Here is a 19599-nt window from a genome sequence, read left to right as displayed (position 1 = left end):
GATTCAAATTCACCCACAATAAAACTTTGGATGCAACAAGCAAACATTATTCTACCACCTAGGTAGATTCATTCAGCAAAATTAAAAGCACAAGATTGACCTGTAACTGTATAAATTTCCCATCAATTTCCAATTCATGTTAGAACTTGAACATTACTGTTCTTTATTTTATTTCTGCATGCCCCCATTTGATCTTTTTGTACCTATACCTCCACTACATGTAAATACAACATGCCAAGAGCACTTAGATAATGAATTAGAAGCAGGCTATGAAATTAATTAGTCAGACACCTTAAAAGCTTGTGTCACAGACAGTGACCACCCAATATGGGAATATATATCCCAGCATGATTAATTCCCATTCCCCAGATCATAAGCAGGAAGTGCTTAAGCAACAGCAGAAACAAAAGCCATATTTATATAGATGTGCATACAGCAAGTTATATATCACAAATTATCACGAAGCATTGCACACACCAAAAACATCACGCAAGAAAAAAAGAAAATAGATCTATCAGCTACCATTAAACACGAAGCAAGTTCTAATCCACCCTGAATTCCCTAAATCTCATTATGGATGGGCACAGTTACTTCTGTTCTCCCTGTAACTCTGAAGGAACACTAGCATTGGACAGTGAAATATTCTTTCCAAGTCCTAATATACCAGTTTTCTCTGTGTATGAGGTCTAGCATATTGATTTCATTGTAGAAGATCCACATTCTAGTACAGAAACATTATCAGACAATCTGAACAGTACTTTGGCAAAATAAAGCACTTTGTAGAAGACAGATGGTTTAGAGATTAAAAGCTTTGTTAATGCATATATATATATATATATATATATATATATATATAGTAATTTGTGATATGACAGCATTTAATTGTAAAGGTAGTCACTAACATAATAAAGAGAATTCAACACCAGTGCAAAGCACCCTGGCAGACCAACTGCCTAATGTTATTGTAGCTGGCTAATGCTGTGCATCTACTCAAGTTCCCTGCAGCAAGGCACAGTCTCTTAGTGATGGCAGCTGTATTTCATTGAACTGGACCTCATGTGCTTAACAGAGGTTTTCAACATCCATTTTTCCCCAATGCTTTTACTCCTGAAGATAAAACACACTGAAAGGGTCAGGCTACCACATTAGTTCTACCCTTCCCCTTTTGCCCCGCACTTCAGCTCATCCACCTCCCTCTCCCCAGGAGCAGCTCAACTCTTTGCTCATCTCCCAGGCAGCCCTCTCCTTGTCTCCCACTTTTTGTAGGTCTCCATGATGCCATTCAGCCCGTTCATATTTTCATAGGATATCTTCATCCACTAGAGGAGAAACACAGTTTGCTCCAGGCTTCTGGCTGTTGGACTCTTTTTATCAGTTTGTTTCCTTCTCCACTGAAGAAGCAGTAAGAACATGCCATTCTGTAATGAAAACATCTTGTGCTAGCTTGTATTAGATTGCATACTTAATAATAATAGCCACTATTCCCGTATCCAATTATAAAAAAGCTCAATTCTGAAGAACTTGACAGCCTTTAAAGTGATGATCCAGGAGTATTCTCGAAGTTGCAAGACTGTATTGCAGACAACAGTTTGCAACATTCTGCCAGCAGCTATCAGCTGGATAACATACTAGAAGGATTTATTTTTGACCTGTTGCTCCAGCTGCATTTGTTCACATATGCTCAATATTACAATGGGCTGATCTGAAAGGATGCCTGAAGAGCAAGAGTTGCATCCTCACTGGAGTACACTCTAGCACAGAGCACCATCAGTGCAGTATGCTCCAAAACAAGCATGTGCACTTTAACAAAAAAAAAAAAAATGCATTGAAGGACAGCTCAGCTTTTACATTAAAAAGAGTAGTTTGCATTTTCATGGTGCAGCGGGAACAAGATCACTGCAGCATCTTTAGAAGTCACAGCCCGCCTGTCCAACCATACTCAGTAATTAATACAGCTGTATTACATAAAAACCTTTTAGCCTTTTCATATTAATTCCTGGATATGTAAGTTATCCAAATGAAGGAAAAAATGCAGCTAAACCTCCTGCAAACACATCTCCAGAGACCATTATCTACTAGATAAATACCTCCTTCAATAGCATAACTATTATCTGTTATTTGTCCCTTGAAGCAGCAGTTACAGAAACCTTCGCTAAGGAAAGTGCACTTTGAGCTAAGGCACACTATGCATGACATTCTCTCTCCAGATTTTTTACAAAAGTTAAAGTATTCAAGGACCTCTAATTGTTAAAAACCTGGTACTTTTGCTCTTCAGGGAACAGTATCTAGTATTCAGCACAGACTTCTGAAGTTATCTTGGAAGTAGTACTTAATTTTAACAGTAAATTCCAAGAGTAGGGGGCAGGGGCACAGAAGAGAGGCATAAAAGCTGATCACAGCAAATAGGCGCACGCTTATCTGTAGCATTATTGACTATAGACAGGTTCTTTTTGCTCATCAGAATTCCCCGAACGACTTGCAGAAAACTGGGTGTAAGATAAAAGACTGGATGATACCAGGTCATGGCTTCTTGTCTCTCCCAGCTATCTCAGGAGCCTTCTAAACTTAACTCTTCCACCTGCATTGCAGAGTTGTCACATCAGCATTAAGTGATAACAAAAGAGAAGGTTTATCAGTCATATATTAGTACTATTAAAGAAACAGTCCTCTCACAACAAACCACGTGGCCAGAAGTAAACTTCCTGTTCATCCCTAAGTAGGGTGGGAGATGGGCTCCAGTTCTCCACCAGCCTTGCCTGCAGTTGAGAGCCCCCTTGAACATTATTCTTAATTCCCAACTGCTTCAGATGCTTTCCTTGAACAGTGTATAAGTGAATGGGTAGCTCCTTTTCAGTGTTACCAAGATATGAATAAAGCAAAGAATTATTCACTTTGAAGCAGAGTTTAACACACTTCAAAAACAGGGTATGGAAGATGCAGCCAACGTTAGTGACAGCCCCACAGCTCCATTCAGCAGCAACCTTGAAGTCAGGAAAGCATAAGAATCTAAACACCACGAGAATCTGAAAAGGGGCAACACATTTTATATAATTCTGATCAAAGTTCTGTAGGTGTTTAAAACTTGTTATTAACAACCTTTGTGAAAATGGATGATACGCTAGAGTTGATTCACTTTCTCCCCAACTTCCCAATTAAGGTATTATTTATTCTAGGCTCCAGCTCCTGGAGTTGCTCAACACTTTCAAGATAGAACAAAAGGATAACTTGACCTTTAGTTATTACAGAGCAACAAACCTATTATGCTGGTTTTGAGTCAGTTTAAACAGCAAACATGAACATAATATTGGCCTAATTGTTTTCTTAGCAACAGTGATAGGTCTTCCATGTTTTTTCATAACCCCTAAACAAATAAGCACAAATACTTCAGGCTGGATCAGAGGGGAGAGAAGGATGAGAACAAGGCTTAGATGGAGAAGTCTGCACAGAGGAAGCCTTATGCAGCTCATCTATAGGTTCTGGATGAGCACTGATTCCAGCTTGAGTGCTTCTGCTAATCGCAAGTAATAATGCAAAGCATTGAGCTCCGAAGAATAAGAACTCTTTGTCGAAGTCCATGCAGTCCTCAGTGCCCACAGCTCCATCTTGAAACTCCCTGTCGCCTGATGCCAGAGAACAGAGGGCTGGTGTGCAGCATTCTGCATGACTAGAAAAGCAACAGCCACACACAGCACCAGATCGAACGTGCCTGCTTAGTTTTATCCAAGTAAATCAAAACTTTATCTTGTTATTTTCCGTTCAGAAACTATGAAACATCTACACCAATGCCTTCCCTTGGGCATAACAGTAAATCTTTAAGAGAAATTCTTATTCTTCATTTCATCCTGCAATTATGTGGACACATTACAAAAAAAAGTCACTCATCTTCTGAATCTCCAGGATGCAACTTTATTCCAGACAATTTAAAGTATTGTTTTGGATACCGTGAAGCAATGAAGCCTGTGCAGGACATTGAGAACCATGATAAGCAGTACAGAATGAATGGTACAGGTTTGGTATCAGCAAACGTGTCTCGCTCCTAAAACTTTCTATAAACCTCAAAAAAAGGAAAAGCATTCCAACGTCATATAAGATATATTGTTTAAACTATATTTTTTAAAAAGTGTCTCCAGGAAAACAGCAGACAGAACTGCAGAGAGACCTTTCCTTCAGAGCTGAGACTGCTGCTCCCCCCAAAAGCCAGCAGGAGCCCTGTTTCCCACCACCCCTTCAAGACGCTTTCCATATTTCAACTGGGCCTTGAAAAGGGACCTCACAGTAGCAGATCACTGCTACCAGAGCATTTGGCTGTAACTGAAGACAGCAAAAGAACAAAAGTGATAATATGATCAAGAAGTGACGGCTGATCACCTTAAACAGATTCTTGAAAGGGTCAAAGAGGAACAGACACTAGAAGTTGAATTTTGCACCTACTAAACCACTTATTTCTGGACCTAAAGACACTGTGTAGAAGCGGTTGTGTAACTACTGCCATTCCTTTTTATAAGAATGCAGTAGAAACGATTATTGCTTAGAGTAAAACAACATAGTTGAAAACTGCTTTTTTGTACTATGCCATACCAAACATTTCTATGCCTGAATTGGCTATTCTGCTTTTTAATGAGACTGTTTACATACGGCCAAACCGAGATAAATGGCTTCCCCTCTCTCCTTTAAAAAAAGGAAGTTCAGGTAACAACTGTAATTTCTCTTCATGAACGTCACATTTTTTGATTATGCTGTGGCCTACAGCCTACTTGTACAGAGCAGGCCTACAGTGCAACCAGCTACAATAAGACAACTTGAACTTCCCAACACAGGTCTGACTGAAACGAGCCGTTACGCCTTGCCTAGCTACTGTTATATGACTGGGGTGGTAGGATTAAGAGAACCAAAAGGACCCCACGGTTCAAAGTGTTCCTGCCACAGGAAAAACAAAGCTCTGTTATTTTTCTCCTTAGAAGCATTGAGCTGAAGTTAACCGAGTTTTTATTTTTCAAAGAAAACCCTCAGTTTTGGGAAGATAGTGACATCCAGAAACCTGTAACAGACTGTTGATGTGTGAATTGCAATTCCCAGTCACTATGCATTGCAAAAATCTTGAAAATCTTAAGCAGTGGTCTAGAATCAGGACTCCTTGCCTCTATTTGTTAGAATATAATCATGATGTGTTAATATACAGACTGAAAAACTGGCAAAAATCTTTTCCTCTCAGTAACTGCAGATTCTTTATCTGACAATTTTTCTAAATGCAAGCTTTACTAAGGACAAACGAGGAGGTCAAACTTATAAAGACAATTAATACTTTTATCAGATTATTTTGAATCACACTTCAGTGAAAGAAATCCTTCAACAAATGCTTCAAGCAGAAGAACAAGCTCTGGTCTACCTTTAACACTGTTTTGCCTAAGAATTTTCCAGGGCTTTTAGTTTAGCTGAGAAGCTACTTGCAGGTTTACCTTCACAGTAAATCAGAGTATGATCAGAAGGACACGTTGCTCATGTGACAGAGGATCACAGCTGTTACTTCATGAGCCTATACTTAAATTTTTGCCCATAAGTTTATACAGATCCTCTTTAACAGGCAGCTGCACAAGCAGACTTTTAAGAACAGTAATTGACAGTAGGAACTTTTCAGAAGGGATACCGTTTTCTTTCATTAAAGGACAAGTACATAGTTTTGGTTAGAAAAGTGCTAAGATATTTCAAAGGAAATAAGTGTTTTTAATGTTTTTGCGTCTCCTCTCCCTGGGTTTACAGAATCGGAGCTGTGCTTGTACTTCAGCTGCCAACCAGATATTAAGCACCCAAAGCATCTGTCCATAAACACTAACAGGTCAGATTCTCCAGGTGTGAGCAAGTGATGCGAAGCTTGAAGCTTTCAAGGTTTAGTCTGTAATCAAGTCCAATGGCCACACTAGTTAGAGCTAGACAGTCAGCAGGCTAAACAAGAGAAAAATACCCAGCTGTTCATGGGGAGACAAGTCACTGCCCATAAATAAGTCTGAGGAAAGTCACAGATCGTGTGGACAGGGACAGTTTAGTTTCCTTCTTACATTTCAAAAAGGCTTTCAATGGGGTTCCACCGAGCTCTCTGAAGAAATTAGGCTGCTTTCAGAAAAGCATCTTCCCTCTCATAGAAGAAGATTTGACTTTAAAAAGTTGGAAGCCAAGTACAAAAAGGGAAGTCAATGGCAGTTCCACATGACTCTCATCACAGACACCAGACATTACATACAGTAGCGATTTCAGATAGTAATTTGTGTCTACTTCTTTGTTCTCTATGCAAAAGGATTTATCTCTAAAGATGAAAAAGACGAGGGCAGAAAGCTGAAGAATCTCATGAAACTGAGGACTGATAAAGTAGCACAAGACACATTGTTGCTAAACGCCAAGCAGCACAAGCTAGGAAAAGCTGCTTCTACATAAGTACAACGATGTGTCAATCCAATTAATTTTAAGGTAGAAGATTTCTGAGCTGTCATAATAACTATGTCCTGTAACATCAGCTCACTAATCAGCCACAGTCAGAAGCCACACTAAATACAAGGGATTAGGAAAAAAGTAGCAAACGCACTGCTGTAGAATCTACAGAGCACTCACACCCTGTACGCAGGATAGCTCTTATTTTTTTCCATAAGCAGTGAGAGGAAAAGCAAAGGTAGAGAGAGATAAGCAGAATGACCAGGTGTATCAGAGAATGAGACTGACCCACAGGAAAACCGGGTTCTGAGAGTGTGAGGCACTGCAATAGGTGGGATGGAGGAGACAGTGTGCATACATTATGAAGCAATAGAGAAATGCTTTAAACAGAAGTCAAAACACAAAACGGTCAAACAAAGGTAATATTCCACACAGTGCTTGGCTAAACTGTGAAAACTCATGCCATTGAAGGTTGCAGATGATGGCATTTAGGTTTAAAAGCAATCAGACAAGCTGACATGGGTGTAAGCAGCAGCATTAAAGGAATCTCTCTCATACTGTGAAGCACAAAATACACTGCCAAGGAGGCTGCTGATCCAAACACTTCCTGAGCTGGAGAAGCACAGACTTAGGGGCTGCTACCAGAAGGCATCACTACATTTGTGCCAGCCTTATATTCCTCCACACAGCAGCTGCTACCAGTTGCTGACCACACCACGACACCAGACTGGACAACTGCATGCTGCTCCAGTACAGCAGTACACACACAGGGCTGGTCTAATTCACTACGAAGTTCCACACTTTTGGAAGCACAAAAGAAAAAGAGCCTGTAACACACACCGCAAAGTTTGAACTGGTTTGGAGACCAGAATCCTTCCATGTCTTTTTAATTTCACTTCCTATCTCCAGAGCTGACTGGCATTTTTATAAGCTCACTTGTACAATGACTACAACTCAACCAACACAGCAGTGAGATTTATAAGCAAAGCTTTGTTTCTTGACAGAGCAATCTCTCCAATAACCACAGCCAGGCACCTCAGACCTCCTCATCTACTATAACTCATAACCCGCAGTGACAATCACAACTGAAATCTTAACTATTTAAAGAAAAAGTAGAAGCAGCTCATCTGTAGATCCCATTGCATCATATGGCCAGGTAAGAAGGACTTCTGATATTTTTCAGACAGGTGGTGTCCCTTCTTATTGGGGAAGGGCTCAACAGCAGAGAGTACAGTTGTATCTGCAGAGTGACCAAAGTCAGTGCTGGAACCAAAGAACAGCAGCCAGTGCACAGAATTCTGGGCTGTCAGGAATTACACGTGCTGCTCTTCCCTCCCCCTCACATTTCCCAGACTAGAGAGGCTTCGTAAGTCCAGTTTGAAAAGCCTACAGAAGAGTCCCAGTTTCTCACCTGGCAGCAAACACCACATCAAACCTCCCACTAGGTGGAGAAAGATCATCCTCGAGCATTCTGCAAAAGCTAAACAGAGCTGATTAGTCTGGGTGTACCTGTGAAATATTTCTTATCTTTCTACAAATTAAGCTGAATGAGTTTGCCTTGAAGTCTCCCCTAGAAGATTCTTGCCTTTAAAAAAGATAGTTTACTGGATTACAATTTACCATCATACAAACTGATATGATTAAAGATTCTGGGACCAGGGATTATGAGGGGGGAAAACCGAAGAAATCCCCTCAAAAGCAAAACACACCAAACCAACCTAAGAAAACCCACCCAGAACAAGCCCTAGTATATCGCCATAGCCCCTCTGAAAGGCTAGAGCTCCTTTTGAAAACCTTGGCTCAATTATCGCTGCCCTTATTCACCCCCCCACGGGAAGAAGCATAGGAAGAAACATAGCTGTCTGCCATGAGTAACAGATTTTTGTGTTGGGGGCCAGAGATGATAATGTCTCAGACTAGGAAAGGATTTTTTTGGCCTGTATCCTTACATTGGCTCCAAGTTTCTCCACTCCAAGACAACTAGAGTTTGTTTATTGTGATCTGTCCCGGTGCCAGGCTGCACGGCCAGCGCAGTGATAATCACCAAAAAACCTCAGTGCAAACCAGTGCCAGAAGCATCACGGTTCTGCCTAGGCTAAAGGAAAGTCAGAACCAGAGATTCAAAGGAAGTCATCTCAAGCTAGCAAATCCTGGAGGATAAAAATGTAGAAAGAACATCTTAGTTTCTTGGTCAGTATGGCAACCAACAGGAGCCTCGCAGTAAAACACTATCTTGCAAGATGCTGGTCGTGAAGAGAGCAGAGTTACCAGATCAGACCTTTTCTCGAGAAGCTGAGCTCATGTAAGAATAAGCTAGATGGTTCATCTCTTCTACTAGTTTTCTACAGAGCAGGTCATCAAGAAATAAAGTTCAGGTGCTTTATTCTGAAAGTTATTACCACTGAACTGCATTTGAATGGGAAATATATCCCAAACAAGCCTTACACTGGAAAGAGCCATAATAATCTATCACACACAGCAAGTAATTCCCAAATTCAGGAGCCACAGGAGAAGTGGCTGCAACCAGATTTTTTCTTCGTTTAGCTGCACAGGCCAAGTACAGCAGCTGCTTTGGACAGAGCTATTCACTTCAGCCAGCTCCACACACAAAACCACAGAAGACAGAATTCAGGGAGCACTGAAGCAGCATCCTTTTCTCTTGTTGTAACTCTGTATTTTAGATTTGGGGTTGTTGATTCTTACCCTTCAGATTTCAGAGCTATGCCTACTTTTCCAGCTTAGTGTGCTTCTTGCTGTTTGTATTTTGGATATAACTATGACATTACTTACATGTATTCTAAAAGTGATCTCAAAACCAACTGCCACTACAAGTTTAGGGGAAGACCATTCAGAAGTTTAATTTTAATCATGTACACTAGCCATTTTCCCCTCTTATAAACAGCCACATATCCCCACTTATCAAGGTATTTGAAATATTAATATGCAAACAAACCTAAATAAGCTCACAGCTACATTCGACAAGAAAAAATAATCTAGTTAATCTACTGTTTTAGCATTCCAAATTTCCAGGGTCTTGGCACCAGGAGGCTCAGTGATGATGAGCCATAACAAGTTACAAATGGGTGCTTTTTACCTTCACGCTTACCATGCGTGTTAACTACAGGACACACAACACAACAGATCAGATACCAGGTATTATTTGCTTTAGGAGAGCAGTTAAGCACAGAGCTTAATTTGATGACAAAAACCTTCCAAAATTAGTCTTAAGAAAGACAGATACTCCATTTGAAACACGCACACAGAAGTTACAAAATATAACAATGGGTCATCGTGCCTTGCCACTTCTGTGTGGGCTAGCGTGTGATTACAAACCTATAATAGTGACTTTACAGTGTGGTTTAGTCTTCATCTGCAAGGTGTTGAACAGCAATTAAGTGTTTTAAAGAGCAACCTGAAAACCCTCATTAGTGTGCCAACAGCAGAGCGAGGGAGATGGAGAGGTTTTGCTGTCTCCAACAGAAACGTCCACTTTCAAAATAATGCCAAGTCACCACACCACTGACTCACCCCCTTGGGTTTATAAAGGTATTTCTCAAAACCATTTATCCAGTCAACAACGTAGCTATAGAGCATCTTTCCTAGAGGTTTGCAAGGGGGAGGAGAAATATTCAGAGACACAGCATCCAGGCTATCCACTTAGTGGAAAGTGCCACCTCACTGGACCAGTCTACATTAATTCAAGTTTTTAATCCTCACCTGCATAAGAGCCAGATCCGTATGGTAACAAAGGTGTAAAGTAACAGAGGACAACACCACATAAGAGAAGGAAAAGTTTATCTGCTCTTTTTTAAGCAGGAATATTTGGCTATGAAAAGCAGGTTAGTTTTTTTTTCCTCAGGTACTTAGCAGAAAAGGTTTGTAATCAGTGTTGTCCATGCAGATAAGTAAATCAGATGTTATCAAGGGGTTTTGGTTGACGAAATGCACATAATGCATAATGCCTTTATAGCCATGTTAATGCTTTAACTAGATAAAACAAGGAAAACTTGGGGTGAATAAAGGGAAGCTCTTTTTTTTTTTTTTTGGGGGGGGGGGAGCAGGGGGTGTTTAATGCTTTTCTCCATTCTGTTTGTTAAACTTTAGTGATGTATGCATGTTTCAAGTCTACCATCATTCCCAGATTTAGACTACACCACCAGTCAAACAAATTCCCAGCTCTCACACAAACAGCAGCCCTTTGGAAATGGATTAAGTGTTCCTGCTGCCACTGCAACACCAGCAACTCAATTCCCAAACTCTGGAAGGAAATGCTCATTGGGTGGAGTAGGTAGTACAGAAAAGAAGTCTGAGTTAAGAGTAGCAGAAGAGTAACGTCCTCTCCCAGGAGGAATGAAGTCTGACGACACCAGCAGAGACACTCTTCCCAGCGCCTCCATTCCTTAGGATTATGGACTAGAGCAGCTGCCAGGCTCTCTTCCTTCTCCACAAGGCAAGAGCCCTGAACTGACCACAGTCAGGATTCACTTCTATTTCCCTCTGCCCTGCAACAGGTCCCAAGATAAAGCACTACTTCCCAAAAGCTGTATTTCAAGCTACAGCTTGGCTTTTTGATTTTAATACAAAAAATAGTTTCAATGAAGGCCTGAAAAATGTTCCAGACAATATTAAAGTGACATTTACAGGCTTTTTTTTTTTGTTTGTTAAATTCCTTGAGATGTGTAGCCTTGGACATAAGACCAAGAATGCTATCGCACAGAACATTCTCTCTAGTTTAAGATCAGTGTGTAAGATAACAAAAGATAACACCATCCAGAATTACGTTTCTCCACTTGAAATCACAAGTCATTTTGTTGCAGCTGAACGCAAGTGCCTAAATACCAAAAACAAAGCAACAGAAGCCATTCTTGAACAGCACGGCACAGATCAAGGACAGCCACAAGAAAGGAAGAAAACGAGCATGGAGGGAAAGAAAGTTGTCTTTCTCCTAGCTCTGTGCTCTGCTGCAGGGTCCTGAGGCTGCCAGAGACAGAGAAGCCACGTTCTTGTGCCTCCGAGCAGACTCCTGCAGTTGCACTACTCCAAAGCAACCCCAATGGTTTCAGGATATCAGCAAGGTTTGTAGGCTGAGATGGTATCTTTTATTAGACCAATGTATATAATAAACAGGTATGCTGGTCTAACAAGACGCTACCGCTGCACTCGGCCTTGCAGACACAGTAATCCTTGGTGTCACTACCAGCCAGCTCATACTGAAGCATATTTCTGCAGAGTAGGGCAGGATGGCATTATATAGCACCTCAAAATTCAGTAATTACTGACGGATGCAAATTACAAGCATGCTCCTTAATATATTCAGCACTTGATCCTGAATTCAGATGTCCCAGATTCTCAACAAAATTAAAGAATTTGTGAAATTTAAAAATTGTTTTTAGGTTGTTTGTGAGAATTAGAATCAGCTGTCATTTACATCGTTCTCAGTGAGAAGATGAACTTTCAAAATAGCCACACTTCAAGACCAACTATGGCACAGCAGAGGAAGCCACCAGCTACTCTGACAAAGGAGGGGGGCAAGAGAATATCTTTGATACTCTGCAACAGGATACATACACATCACGAGTTACCTTTATATCTAAGTCTTTTTGACAAGGGTGAAGCAAGAAAATTGAGCCTTCCATGTACTATACCTGTGTAGTAAATCAAGCATCTTTTGTCAGTTTAAAATGGGATGAAAAGTCTTTGACATACCTATTATGGAGCCATCACATGGTGTCCATGGCAGGCAGCACTATGGCTGCTGAACATCCCAGCTGCATTTGCTTCCCTTTTAGCCACATTTATAAGCCTTGCATTTAGTCTTTCCCCAGAGTTCAACACTAATTTAGGGTCTGTTTCTTAACTTTCTTCAACCTTTACAAGTCACTTCGTGTTTCAGGATGGTTCTCTCGTGCTACTTATCTACAAAAGGACTATGATGTGGAACTGCTTATATGGCTTAACTAGCTTCCCCCGCATACCCATCAAAAATCTTACTTTAAACAAACATCACATCTGCATTTTTAGATGAAGACAAAATTATTTGAAGTTCATTTTCAATGTCCCTAATAATAGTCAAAGTACAAAACATAATCCACAAGTTATATAGGAGGCAAAGGACAACCTCCAACAACGGAAGACGTACTTTGATGTTGAATGTTTCCAAAAAATTCATACATTTAGATGAAGATCCTGTCCATCATTTTCTCTGCTCTTCTTACAGCAGAAAGTCAAGATTGCGGATTGCAGAACTCTACTTCTCCAGCAGTCACTTAATATTTAAAAATATTTAAAAGCTGACCTTTTAGCTGGCGGCCAGGTCTAGTTCAGAGTTAGCGGTGACCACGATATGTAAACTACTTATATCTGCTAGCTGCAGTCCAGATCTCCAGCACCCACAGTAACCAACTTTGTCCTTATCACACTAAGTTACCAGCTGTGTGGGGAAGCCAAAAACCAAGGTCAACCTGAAGAACAAATTACCTCCTCATTCCTCCAGGTCAGAATGAAATACACTTGTATGAATATTTATATTATTCCTGCTAAACTTGTTTGATGGACAGAGACTTGAAGAATATTACTGGACACACAAAGTTCTCCTAAACTCTCTTTTACAGCGTTCCCTAGAGGTATCAGGTATTTTACCAATACCTGTATGAGCTCACTAGTCCAGAATTTTTATCTTGCAAGTGCCACTAAACGATTGCAAGCCCTAGTACATATAAGTCAAAAAAGCCAGAATTGTTTTCCAAGTTTTTTTTTTGTTTGTTTGTTTTTGCTTTTACAGCAAATACAAGTACTAAGGTACTGAAAAAATTATGCATCCTTGAGCTTTTATCTAACAGCAACTTCAACATAACAAAGGGTTGGTTTAAAAACTTCTCATTATCCCCAAAAAGTCCCAAGCATGAAAAAGAATACCTGTAAGGTCTAAGATAACTATTAATGAAGGATACTATCCATAAGTACTGTACAAAGAAGAAAATTAAGTTTGGGGTGCCACATTTCCTTCCTTGTCTGCGTGCTCCCAGGAGACACTGCAGAAGCTATGAACCACCATGATGATGTTCAACAGCTAATTTTAATCTTTTATTCGTGACTTGATTCATAACCCTGCAAATCACTAGCAACCTGCCTAAAGGTCTTAGCTTAAGCAGAAAATCGAGACTTAAAGTCTGGTCCATGACAAATTATAGAGTACTTGCAGTTACAAGTTGCAAAAGTTACTCTGTATTACCTGCAATAAAATTGTGCTTTTTAACCAGCAGAAGTGAAGCCTACTCAGTTTCTCATGCTTTACATGGTGAGACAACTACATTAACTAGCTTTTAGACACAAACAGTGCTGTTACTGTTCCCAAGGCTTCGAAGAGAACTATAAGCTTAAAGGATAAAAGAAAAGAAAACCCTACAGAGAAAAAACAAACAAGAGGAAACAACCACACACACAGCCAACCCCATCTTCACCACTACACCACTGTTATTCCAGCGCACTCCCAGGCTTACTGCAGCTGTTGAAGGGCTCAGGCTGCACCTGCAGTACCATGGACAGGGTATGCAGAAGTTCATTCACTTCTGAGCATTTAATCACTGAATTTAAGCAACCAGCTCAAGCTTTTTTTCCAGGTAACACCCTTTTTCAGTGAAAGATTCAGCAGTTCTTTGTATTTTACCCACAGGTTTCGCTGCTTACTTCAAGGAGTTCCTTTCAAGTTTAAAAACCTTTTTGCACTTCCACTGAACCCACACTATCAACATTAAGGCCCACAACTTGGTTTGAAACTCAAGCATAGACATCTCTCTGTTGATGAAGCAGAGGATTTTTGCATTTTCATTACAGCATCATAGATTCACTGATGTTGCAAAGGACCTCAATGGTTTTCTAATCAACGTCCTGCTCAAAGCAAGGTCACAAAGACCAGCCCAGTCACTCAGGGCTTTATCTAGCTGGGTCAAAGCAGCCAAGGATGGACACCTCCTTCAGAAACCTGTTCTAACAGTTGACATCTCCATGGCAAAACTTTTTTTTTATTTTAACTCAAGCCTGCTGTCTCTTGCATGCCCTCTGCACGCTGCTGTGAAGAGCCCAGCTCAGCACTCTCAGTACCCTGCCCACAGGTACCAGTGGCTACTATTAGCTCCCACCTTCCCGAGGCCTTCTCTTCTCCAGGATGAAGACTCAACTTCCCTTCATTTCTTCTCACTTGGTCTCATAGAGCATCAAACTGTCCCAAACATTTTGATGGCCTTCCACTGAACTCCGCTCTGTCACCTTCTGGTGCTCGGTAGCCTAGTGCCGGTATTAACGGAACAGCAACAGCTGTTACTGGTACTTCACGAACTCACAGAACGTCAGCGAACTCACACGACTCATACGCACCCATGACACTGAAATGTAAGATTTCAACGAATGGGTTGTCCAAGGAGGTGGTAGAGTCACTGTCCCACCCTTCCTTAAACACCCCCAGGATGCGGTACTTAGGGACATGGTTTAGCACGTAATCTTGGTGGATGGGGGACGGTTGGACCAGATAAACTTAGAGATCTTTTTCAACCTTTATGATTCCACATTAAAACCTTTTCCAGTACACATAAATTGTACGCTGCCTCTCTCACTGTAATCCCCCTCCTAGGACACCCCAACTCTAGAGAGGAAGAAAGAAGGGACATCTCATGTTCAGCCTGTAGCTGTTTCTAAACTAGAATTAGTTACGGAAGGTCTTCCAAAAGCAGCCACCCAACTGAATGACAGTTCTGCTGAGCAGAGAAGTTTTACAGGATTAAATATATACTTGGATACACAGGGACAAGTAAATAAGATCAGAAAAGCCTCTGTTGTACACACTTTTAGATATAACATGAAGGAGAACAAGAGTACGTTATATGGGCTGCTATCTAAACCATAAGCTGATAGTCAAGGTGAAATAAATTAACAGAAGAGCCACAAGCACGCTTGTGTTCTGGGAAGGGCTTTGTCCTAGTGATAACCACAAGCAAAATTTCTAGTATCCATTTTCTAAACCATCCTTTCTGTACTCCAAAAACTTACTCATCAGGCTAATGGCAATGTATTTCAGGACAGTACTAGCTATTCAGACACCAGTACTCTTGGGTGAAATAAGTAACGTAAGGAATTGTTACCTACTGGGAAATCCATGTCTTGACCAGTAAGTCAGTGAATACCAGAGACAGGAGAAGAAGGCATGGAGAAGGGTCATATCCAAAGATTTTCTTTAGACCTCCTGGGGGAGGAAAATATTTCCCTTTTTCTCAAGGGTATGATTGGGAAATTACAGGTACTGGAACAAACAGCAAAGCTTCATTAACAGAAAAACAAATCTCTACAGGCCTCCACACGTCTCAGAAAAGCCCCCCTCCTTGATTCCCAAAAACAGGGGAATAAATATTTCAGAATAAGGTCCGTACTCATCTAGCTTGTTTTTGTTTTTAATTCCCACAAATAAATTAAGTCCCTGCACCTCCTGAAAACCTGGTCAGGATCCTTGAGAAGCTACCCACAATCACACAGCAGCAGGAACAGTTGGTCAGTCTCTTCAATCTCATTCAGAAACTTGGGAAACAGCACAGTCACTGCCTCCAGGTTCTAGCTCAGCCATTTACGCTCTTGGTATCTTCACAGCCACATGAGAGCATAAGGAAACAAACCTGACTTTGGCCATATTGACAATGCTTACCTCTCACCACAGAGGCATAGCCAAGTCAGTTGTTAACCACGGGCAAAGGAACACCTAACAGTTTGGAGATACAGTAATATTAGATGAATAACCTGCCTGCACTTCCACTGTAAACCTCAGGCAACACAGCCACACATCAGAACTTCAATTTATACAGAGCTCAAGGCAGAAAACAAAATGCTAAAAATTAATGCCTTGATCCTACAAACATTTAAGTTGCACCTAACTTTACCCAATGGAGTATATCTATTGACTATAATGAAATTACAAAGTGTCCTTGAGCCACAGAACAAGGCCAAAACTTGCAGCATCAAGTGGAAAAGTTGTGTTTTATCAGAGGAATTCCCTAGCATAAAGACTGCTGTGGCACACTGTAACTGTCTCAAGGTGTAAATCCGTGTGTTACAGTGGAACTGTTAAGTTACAGTACAAGTTTAAAGTACAAAAGGCCATTTTTACTTCAAATGGATACAACATCTACACTTAGGTACCTATACTTACATGTAGATATTTGCAGGAGGAAACCAGTGGTTAAAGCACTAGCCCTAGCAACTGCCAAGTCCAATAGAGAGAAAAAAAGCACAAGTTATACATCAAGAAAGCTGAATTAAGTACATCTGGAAGGTAAAGTTGATTGCAAATATAGCATGCATCCTGCATCCAAGTTTATGGCACTGTCGAAGTGAATGGAAGCTAGGCCTTGGGTTTATTTCTTGTTTTATGCTGAAAGCATCAAAAGCTGAGTTTTCTCCAGAATCTACAACTCTGTAGCAGAGTTCTACATACTGCAGTATCTGTTCACAATTTAAAGAAATGAATTGGGCAGAACACAGGTGCATCTAACTAAAATGCAGCATCCAGTAACACCAGTGACCTATTGGTTCTGTTGGCTGAAGGCAGACATTGACTCGGCTCAATTAACTTAAGAGAATAAAAATACCGTGCTTGGGACAGACACAAGTAGGATGCTCATTTAAAAGATTCACTGACACATCTTAGGCAACAGTGAACAGCACAGATGTCTACCATGTCATAGTTACATTCAAACACACTTTAGGATTATTGCTTTTTTTTTTTTTTGTCAAGAGAATATTTAAAGTTTTACCTTGTGGGGAAAAAAACAGCACAAGACACCACACAAACACAGAACTGGAAACATAGCAAGAGCTTAAATGGAATAACTACAAAAAAAAAAAAAAAAAAAACATAAAACAAACTCCATTTCCTCCCCCCACTCACTTTTGACTGGGTTGCAGTTCAGAACCTTACATCTTCTGAAGATATCACTGGGCAGGAAGGAGAAGCCCTAGCCATTCCAGAATAAAATCCACTTCAGAAGTAGCCAATACATTCCCAGCCCTCTTACTCACTCAGCATACATTGCAGTTTTCTATAAAATTTACCGTTCAGAAAGTGGAAGATAACACTTAATGCATTATTTCTTTACCCAACAAGACACCATTGTACAAGAAACATCAGTCCAGAGCTCAGATCCACAAGCCTAGGCATTTCACAGAATCACAGAATCACAGAATTTTCTAGGTTGGAAGAGACCTCAAGATCATCGAGTCCAACCTCTGACCTAACGCTAACAGTCCCCACTAAACCATTTCCCTAAGCTCTACATCTAAACGTCTTTTGAAGACTTCCAGGGATTTGAGACAACACCACTCAGAAGTTATCAATTATCTCTCAAACTACCATTCACTTTTAGCAGATTCAGTTAAGGATAAGAAATAAAGACATACAGATGAAAATATGGGCTGAAACTACAATCAAAAGACCGTCCCAAGGGTAAATGTTACATTGCAAGGAGCTAAGTTAAATTCCTCTCGGGCAGAAATTCAGGATGACCTTGATTTACCCATGTGTTTGGGTTTTGTTTTTAATAACTAAACACAAGAGTTTAAAGACTCCAGATAAGAATCGCGCATCAATGCCTTCAAGTGAAGGTTCCATCTCCAATGGGATAAGTGCTGGAAAGTTTGAAGAACTCACAAGCTAACAATGACAAGGCATAACCACTAGCATGTACTCACGTTTAAAACTAATCAAAGTAAACGACATCTTTACCGTATATATTTGCTTTGCATTTCCAAAAAATAAGTTACATTTCAGAAAGCAAACCAAACTTCATACATATAACTATGTATGTACGGGTTAAACTTCAGAGGATGAAAGAATCTTCCTATCACTTACTCCATACAAGTGCTATAAATCCACAGAGGTGTCAAGTTTGAGCAGTATTCACTCCAATCATAAATCCTACCTCCCACATGTCTGGTTCATGAGTTACAATCCTCTGCTGCTACTGCTCAGGGAAATATGTATTTGTTAGTAAACAATGAGGTTGGGAAAGATCAGCACCTCCATTCAGGGAAGTACCTTTATCTCAATGGGGAATAGAGCATATGATGGCTTGAAGATAACCTATAGCTGTAGTAAACAAATGCTAGAGACAGTCACAGACAAAAACAATTGACTTTAAAAAAAGGAAAGGGAGAGCATTAAGAAGTATCCTGGGGACATAGTTTTCCAGGTCATTTTCTAAAAAGGCCGCGCAGAAAACGAAAAAAAAATAATATTCTAAAAAGAAACAATGCAGTAAAACACTCAAAAGCAGAGTATCAGTTTCCACAAGCTTCAGTAGGGTGTGAAGCACTGGTTTTAGATATATTCCTTCTACTACTGCCTCAGCTATACAGAAGCACATTAATTCAGGCAGGTGAATTTAAGGAGTCACTAGCTATGTACAAAATCCTGAATTAAATCCCCCAAAAAGTAATCTGCCAGACTGCAAGATGCTATAAAAAGCACAGAAGTTCAAATACACTGCAAATGCACTTGCCCAGCATATTCTTTAGATGCTGTGGCTTTACTTCACAGGTTGTGTTTGTTCCCACCCCTCCAAACTAATAAACAGCTCTGAATTCTTACTGATCAAGAGCAGCTGAGCACAGTGCCTTCAGAGAAGCCTAAGCCCATGTGAGATGTAAACTAACAAGAATCCAGATGAGATTCAAGTAACTGCCTTAAGAGAAAGAAGAACTGGTTATTAAAATTTTATTTTTTAAAAAGAAAATGAAAAATTAAAGAGAAATACAGTATTAAGGCAGCCTCACCAACTTCTATATTGATGGCGGCTCTGGTTGAGGGGGATGCTCTCTTCAGTATCTGGCTTTATATTTACTAAAACAAAACTCTGATGGTGAGTTCTCATATACCAGTGTCTTTCCCGAGTCCATCCTAAGTCCCAGGAAAAAAGTGGTATGCTATCGGAAGGGGCTGCCCTGCACTTCTCTGGAAGTTGCCACCAAGCTTTCAGAAGTACATTGTGCATGCAGCACGAGCAGCAGCTGGTTGCTCCCCTCATCCAATGTGTGGCTCAGCTGCTCAGCACAGCTGACTACAGTACTGCAGATGCCAGAAGGAACCTGCCTCTCACCTCTTCCTCCCAAGTGAAATTTGTTAGAAAATAGAAAAAAAAAGTA

General features: G+C 40.5%; 1 protein-coding gene across 9 annotated transcripts in view; it reads right to left on the bottom strand.

The window, feature by feature from the left end:
* CNOT4 (CCR4-NOT transcription complex subunit 4) overlaps positions 1-19599 on the bottom strand; it is a 73503-nt gene that overhangs the window by 47197 nt on the left and 6707 nt on the right. The gene's annotated exons all lie outside the window — the stretch shown is intronic.

The sequence above is a fragment of the Aythya ferina genome (assembly GCF_964211825.1).
Source record: "Aythya ferina genome assembly, chromosome: 1".
NCBI classification, from domain to species: Eukaryota; Metazoa; Chordata; class Aves; order Anseriformes; family Anatidae; genus Aythya; species Aythya ferina.
The sequence above is the reverse complement of the archived record's forward strand: the minus strand, read 5'-3'. Positions and strand labels throughout refer to the sequence as shown.